Raw genomic sequence first — 7,405 nt, 5'->3', positions numbered from 1 at the left:
TGAAGCAAATAGTTTGGTAAGTACATTCACTACATACATTCCCATTGCATATTCATGGTTAAATATTATTATCTAGATAGTACATTACAATGGGTGTGTTCTCCAGAAAAAGTAAATGTTGTGTATACGAGCATTGCATCCATTAGTCTGATTCCATATTAGAGAAAAATTCTAAGTGCCTTATGTTTATAGAATGAAAATACAAATTCTCTCAATGCTAGAATTAGTGAGTATATGCTCTTTTTCAACTCCACAGGAAAGTGATATTAAAGTAAGATTTTAGAATAAAGAAAATGGCTTTTGGACAACTATCAAAACCTTCACAGAAAGTTCTCCCTTTTTAGAGATTTTGTACATACTACTCCTAATTTAAAATAATGTCTTCTTGAAAAAGTGTGAGCTGTTTCTATTCTTGAATTTCATCCAAAAAAGTAAGATTTGAGTAAAAAATATTAGCTGACCTTCTTGAAAGGTCTCATGCAATTACAGAATGAGAAAGAGAAATGACCATTCTTTACACCTTCTATTTTTGTTTGATTCTGTTTATCTTGCTAAATGAAAACACTGATTAAATATATTAATTTTCAATATATTTAGATTACTAGTTTTAAAATATACTATCAATAACTCTGATGATAAGATAAAATAACTACATTTTATTTGTAATGATAAGCAAAAAAATTTCAGCCAGGCACGGAGGCTTACGCCTGTAATCCCAGCACTTTGGGAGGCCAAGGTGGGCTGATCACCTGAGGTCACAAGTTCAAGACCAGCCTGGCCAACATGGTGAAACCCCATCTCTACTTTAAAAAATACAAAAATTAGCTGGATGTGGTAACACACACCGGTGATGCCAGCTGGCTGAGGTGGGAGAATCGCTTGAACTCAGGAAGTGGAGGTTGCAGTGAGCTGAGATCACACCACCGCACTCCAGCCTGGGTGACAGAGTGAAACTCCACCCCCCCCCCCCCCCCCAAAAAAAAAGAAAGAAAAGAAAAGAAAAGGAAAAAAAAAATTCCCACAAAGATACCAAGGATATAGAGTATAGAGACTGTTAGCAGTATTTAATTATAATGATTTAGAATAACTTAATTGTTTGGAGGACAAAATTACAACATCTTTTTGATCTTTTCTTTAGTTATGGCCTTTTGGATAAAATGTTGACCTAAAATTTTCTTTCTGGAGTGCTAACGACTCAAAAGGTATGGACCAAAGTATGTAAATGTAAGACATCCTTTAAATTTTTTTTCCTTTCTTTCTTTGGAGCATTTCTTGGACTCTTAATGTATGGACAGTATGGACAGAAAATATTTTAGTGTTTTTAAGTTAATATGGTATTAGTACTTTCCAAGTACAAAATCCAGACAAACTAAAGAAAATTTTAAAATATACAACTATAAATAATAAAGGAAAATTTATAATCAACTTGAATTATAACAGTTTGATTAATGACAGTATTTTGACATTTTATATTGGATATCTAGATATTTGGAAATAAAATCACATATATAACTCTCAATTTCTAGATTATAGAAAATAATGAGTTAAATCTCCTGTGAATATAGGAGTTCATGCTTTCATGATTATCTCAATCTAGGGTTCATTCTTAGAAATGAGATTGTCAAGTCAAAGCAAATGCACAATTTAGGTTCTGATGCACATTAACACACTGCCTTTCAGAGAGGTAAAAGTTAATATCACCATCAGTATGATGTGAGCATGAGAATGTTTATTCCTCTCTCTACATACTAAGAAACATTTTACTCTGCCTATATAAGAGGAAAATTAATTCTGTTTTAATTTATATGTAATTGGTAATTAGCAAGCTTGAAGATCTATATTCCTCTTATGTAAATTGTGTATCTTTATACCTTGACCATTTTGCTATTAGTATGATCTCTTTTTCATATTTGTTTTTTAAAGACTTTTATAAACTCTTATTATAGTAATGAACTTTTGCGTTTATTATTTTAAAATAATTTTCTTACTTTTCTGTTCGTCTGTTTAAGCATTAAATCTTTCTTGTTCATTTTTATTCAGATGTTTTGAACTTTATATGGTCAAACTTTAAAATCCCTTTATAGTCTTTGATTTGAGGGACACGAGTAGAAATAGAATTTATGCTCTAAGGGCATGAAAATATCAACCATACTTTATTTTTCTATTTATACTATTATCTTGTTTACTGTTGAGATTTAATACAGGTAGAATATATTTTAGAGAAAGGAGCTGAGTAAACCTTTTCTTTATTTTCTTTCAAATGTCAGCCAGTTATTCCAATAACATATATTCTATGTTTTCTCTATTAATTTAATTTAATTTTAATTTAATTTAAAAATATTTCATACTTTTTTTTTTTTTTTTTTGAGTCAGTGTCTTGCTGTCACCCAGGCTGGTGTGCAGTGACATGATCATGGCTCACTGCAGCCTCAACCTCCTGGGCTCAGGTGATCCTCCCACCTGAGCCTCCTGCATAGCTGGGGCAACAGGCACTCACTACCATGACGAGCTCATTTTTTGGAATTTTTGTAAGGATAGATTTTCACTATGTTGCCTAGGCTGGTCTCAAACTCCTGGGTTCAAGCAATCCCCCCACATTGACCTCCCAAAGTGCTAGGATAACAGGTGTGAGCCACTGTGCCTGGCCTTCTGCATTGATTTAAATATTACCTTTGTTATATGCAAAATTTTAACATAAACTTTAGTCTGTTTTTGAACTCTCTATTCTGTCCATTGATCTATGTTTCCTCTAACATGCTGTCAAAATAAATATAACTTTATTTTTCCTCTTGTTTAATGGCTTTAACTAGCATATCTAGAGCAAAATTCAATGACAACCATAGTAGTGTGTATTTTTGCCTACTTTCTCAATTTATTATTATGCTTGTAATATTGTACCACTAATCATGATGCTGAATTATAATATATGTATATATTTATGTATAAATATGCAAACAAAATATTTATAAATCTGTGTATACATTTCTAAGAAAGTTTTTAACTAAGAATAGACAATATTTATTAAGTGTTATTTTAACATCTCTCAAGATAATCAAAATTTTCTCTTTTGATTTAGTAATATGATCATAAGTTGCATAATGATGTTTCAGTCAGTAATGGACCACATGCAAGACAGTGATTCCAGAAGATTATAATGAGCTGAAAACTTCCTATCACCTAGTGAAGTAGCCATCAAAATATCATAGTGTAATTATTTTAAAATAAATTTCGTGCAGCCTAGTGTGCAGGGCTTTTGAAGTCTACATTAGTGTACAGGCCTTTACATTGTTTCTACTTACTCACTGATTCACCTAGAGCAACTTCCAGTCCTGTAAGTTTCATTCATGATAAATGCCCTATACAGATGTACCGTCTTTTATATTATAAGTCATATTTTTATTGTACCTTCCCTATGTTTAGATACACAAATATTACTTTTAATGGCAAAAACCACAATTATTTTTGCATCGACCTAATACCATTCTGTTACAATTGTCTACAGTAATCAGTACAGTAGCATGCTTTACAGGTTTATAGCCTAAGAGCAATCAGCTATAGCCTAGATGTGCAATATGCTGCACCCTTTAGGTTTGTCTAAGTACACTCTATGATGTTCTCACAGCAATAAAATTGCTTAATGACACATTTCTCAGAACATGTATCTTTTTTTAAACAATGTATGACTGTACCTTGAAGTATGTTAACACATTTCCTTCCATAATATTTGCCATGAACTTTATTTATTCATATATTTTATTTATTCTTATATTTTACCTTTAAATTACATTTTTAAGATGGTATTATTTTACATCAGTATTCACAAATAATAACAGCCTGAACTTTCCTTTGTTGTTTTAGTTTTAAACCAGTATGTTGTTTTAGTGTTATTCAGAATTCTGGTTTCTTAAAAATAAGTTCAATGTGTTCGCTCTTGAATTATGATGAGTCAGTTTTAATAACAGCAAAACTATACTTTTCTCAAAGATGGGAAAAGAAAATAATCTGTGAAATTGTGTAGATTTGCTCTGTTTGGAAGATGGACAGTAATAGTCATTGATCTATTTCTTTAGTTCTTCTTTGATTTTGGATTTGACTAGGAGTTCATCTTTTCTTAACATAATTTTGGTAATTTAAAAAAAAAATTCATCAATTTAAATCCAGGTTTGCAAATGCATTCTCAAATGATACTTTTAATTAGTTTTCGCTTCTGGGATTATATGCAATTTATTTTCTGTTTTCAGTATAGATATTTTCAAAGTTTTAATGCTTTATTTTGTGTTTGCATTTTCAACTCATTTTCTGTTTCTGCATTTATTGCTTTGAAAAAATACATATTCCCAACATTTTGTCATTGTAGCATCTTTAAGGGGTAGATAATTTTTTCTCTCTGCTTTGAAGATGGAGAGACTGAAGCACCAGGACATTTAAGAAATTTACATGTACTTACACAGCAGTAAAGGATCGAGCCAGAATTCTATCTCATGCACTTCGTAGCAGAGGACCAACTTATTACCCACTGCATTGTACTGCCTCTGGCACTTCATTAGCAAAGTAACTATTTACCCAATCCACTATGAAAGATCTTCAGAAATAAATCTTGTAAATTTTTAAATAAAAATAATCATGGTAGCCCAATTACTCTTTTACATAATTATTCACCATAACTGTAGTGGAAACTTGACTCTCTTCTCCCTGCTCAGCATCCAAATACCAACCCCCTCCTCATTCTCTTAGACCTTAATTAATCCTTTTTGTAGTCAGTAGAGAAAATATTCTGACTCCTACTATGGAAAAATAATGAGCCAGATTCTTCCACTCCCTAGTATAGCACAATTAGTAGAATCAGAGGTCACTTTGACCTTGGCAGGTCCAATAATAAGGTGCTTTCAGGATTCAGAGGCAGTTTGAGGTTAGAGTAACAGTAGAAGTCTCAGAGACACATGGACTAGATACTCCCTTGGATGGGTCTTGCTGCCCATTCACTCAACTAAACTTGAGCTAATTTTTTTTCTTTGTCATAGAATTTTATTTCTTCCACTTTACTTTTTTACAATTTTGTGATTAAATAATGTATGCACACAGTTGAAAAAATCAAATAGATCTTCAAGGATTATCAAGAAAAATAGTACTCCCTTGTTTCACCCACTTCCATACCTCATTTGAGGTGATGTCTTTCAAAAAGCAGTTGTTTTCAACATTTTAGCTGTTTCTCTTGGTACTTTTACTCATATTTCTAAATAACATACTTATACCCTCATTTTCTGAATTTTTGTTTTCATACATTAACTCTTGCCTTCCCATTACAAAAGTTGCCTTAAAAATGTTGCTACCTCCCACCTACATGCACCAATGTACTTGCCAACACAACCATATTTTGCTCCCCCACACACACATATTCACACATACATACAAATCTTTTTTATCTTCTCAATATATAAATATAGTATAAGTTTGTATTAAATAAATACTTTGTGGTTAAATATTACATTGACAATGTAAACATCACAACACTATGCTTCATTTCTTACGCAAATTTTGGTCTTCCCTGGATATAATTGTTTTTTTCCATTTGCTTCATTTTCTATGAAATGATAACTAATTTATTCACAAACCTTCCAGTGATATGAAATCTCCTCTCCATACATTTAATCATACTTCTAATGAGTCACTATCATATTTTCTTTGGATACAGATTTCCTGGACATCTAAGTTCCCCTGATCCAATGTGAAGTGGTTGCCCTCTATATTAAATGGCTGTTCAATGACATACTCCTTGGGGTTCTCCAAGCTTTTCTTCGATTATTTCTTGAGTTGGAGATCCTGTTTTCTATATCCTTTGTCTTCTTACTTCTTGACTGATTCCTTCCAGGACATTATCAAAAAAATGAAGGCGAGAAGCTACTATGTTGACTTTCTGAAAGTGTTTTCTTCATCATGATCATGATTATCACCATCATCATCATCATCATCTAACACTTGTTTAAAAGTTTGAGTATATACATTTCCATATTCCTTAGAATTTGGAGGGCTTTAAATTATGCTTTTCAAAAGTTTGACACCATTCTAATTCCTCTTTGCATAAGATCTGATTGTTCCTCTTCAAAAAATTTTAACTCTTTGTTCTGTTTTTGGTGTTCTAAAATTTAATAATTTGCCTTGGTGGGGAGCTTTTCAAATCCATGCTGATGAGATATTTTCAGAGACCGTTAGCTTGGAAACTTGTGTTTAGATAAGGGAAGTTTTCTTGTATTATTTCTTAAATATTTTCTCTTTTATTTTTTCCTTTTTGTCTTACCTGGTTGCTTACTATTCAGATGTTTACACTTTATCAACTGATCCTGTAATATTCTTCTATTTTCTGCTGATTTTTTTATTTGCAGAAGATCTTCTCAAATTTATCTTATAAACTTTCTATAGGAAGTTTTTTTTCCTGCTATCATAGTTTTACTTAATAAGAGCTTTTGTTTGCCTCTCAATATTTTATTAAGACATCTTTGTTGAAAATCTATTGACTGTAAATTTATGGATTTATTTTTGGGCTCTCTGTTCTGTGCTATTGGTCTATGTGTCTGTTTTCATGCCAGAATCATACCATTTTGATTACTGTAGCTCTACATTAGATTTTAAAATTAGGTAATGTGATGCCTCTGGCTTTGTTCTTTTTGCTCAAGATTGCTTTTACTATTTGGGTTTTTTTCTTTTAGCTCCATATGAATTTTAGGATTGTTTATTCTATTTTGGTAAAAATGACATAGCTATTTTGATGAGATTGCACTGACTCTGTAGATTGTTTTGGATGGTGTGGACATTTAAATAATATTAATTATTCCAATTTATGGTTACAGATTATCTTCCCATTTATTTGTTTCTTCAATTTTTTCATCATTGTGTTATGGTTTCCTATGTACAGGTATTTTAACTCCTTGATTTCCTCCTATTTTATTTTTTATGTTGCTAAAAATTATGAAGAATTAATGAGATGTACTATTTGATAGCACACTAGGGTGACTATAGTGAATAATGATTGTATATTTTAAAATAACTTTAAGAACATAGTCAGATTATTTGTAACTCAAAAAATAAATGCTTGAGGGGATGAATACCCATTCTCTATGATGTACTTTATTTCACATTGCATGCCTGTATCAAAACATTTCATGTACCCCATGAATGTATATATCTAATATGTACCCAGAAACATTTTTTAAAGTAATAATTTTTAAAATATAAATGGGATTGTTTTATCTGTGTTCTTTTTGGATAGGTTTTGTTAGTGTAAGATGCTACGATTTCTATGTTGATTTGAATTCCGTAATTTTACTAATTTATTTTTAGGATCAGAGTGTTTTTTGGTGGAGTTTTAGAGTTTTCCTCTGTATAAGATCGTGTTTCAGCAACAGCAGTA

This window comes from Rhinopithecus bieti, unplaced genomic scaffold, assembly GCF_001698545.2.
Source record: "Rhinopithecus bieti isolate Rb0 unplaced genomic scaffold, ASM169854v2 scaffold_4698, whole genome shotgun sequence".
Lineage (NCBI taxonomy): Eukaryota > Metazoa > Chordata > Mammalia > Primates > Cercopithecidae > Rhinopithecus > Rhinopithecus bieti.
This window is presented reverse-complemented; position numbering follows the sequence as displayed.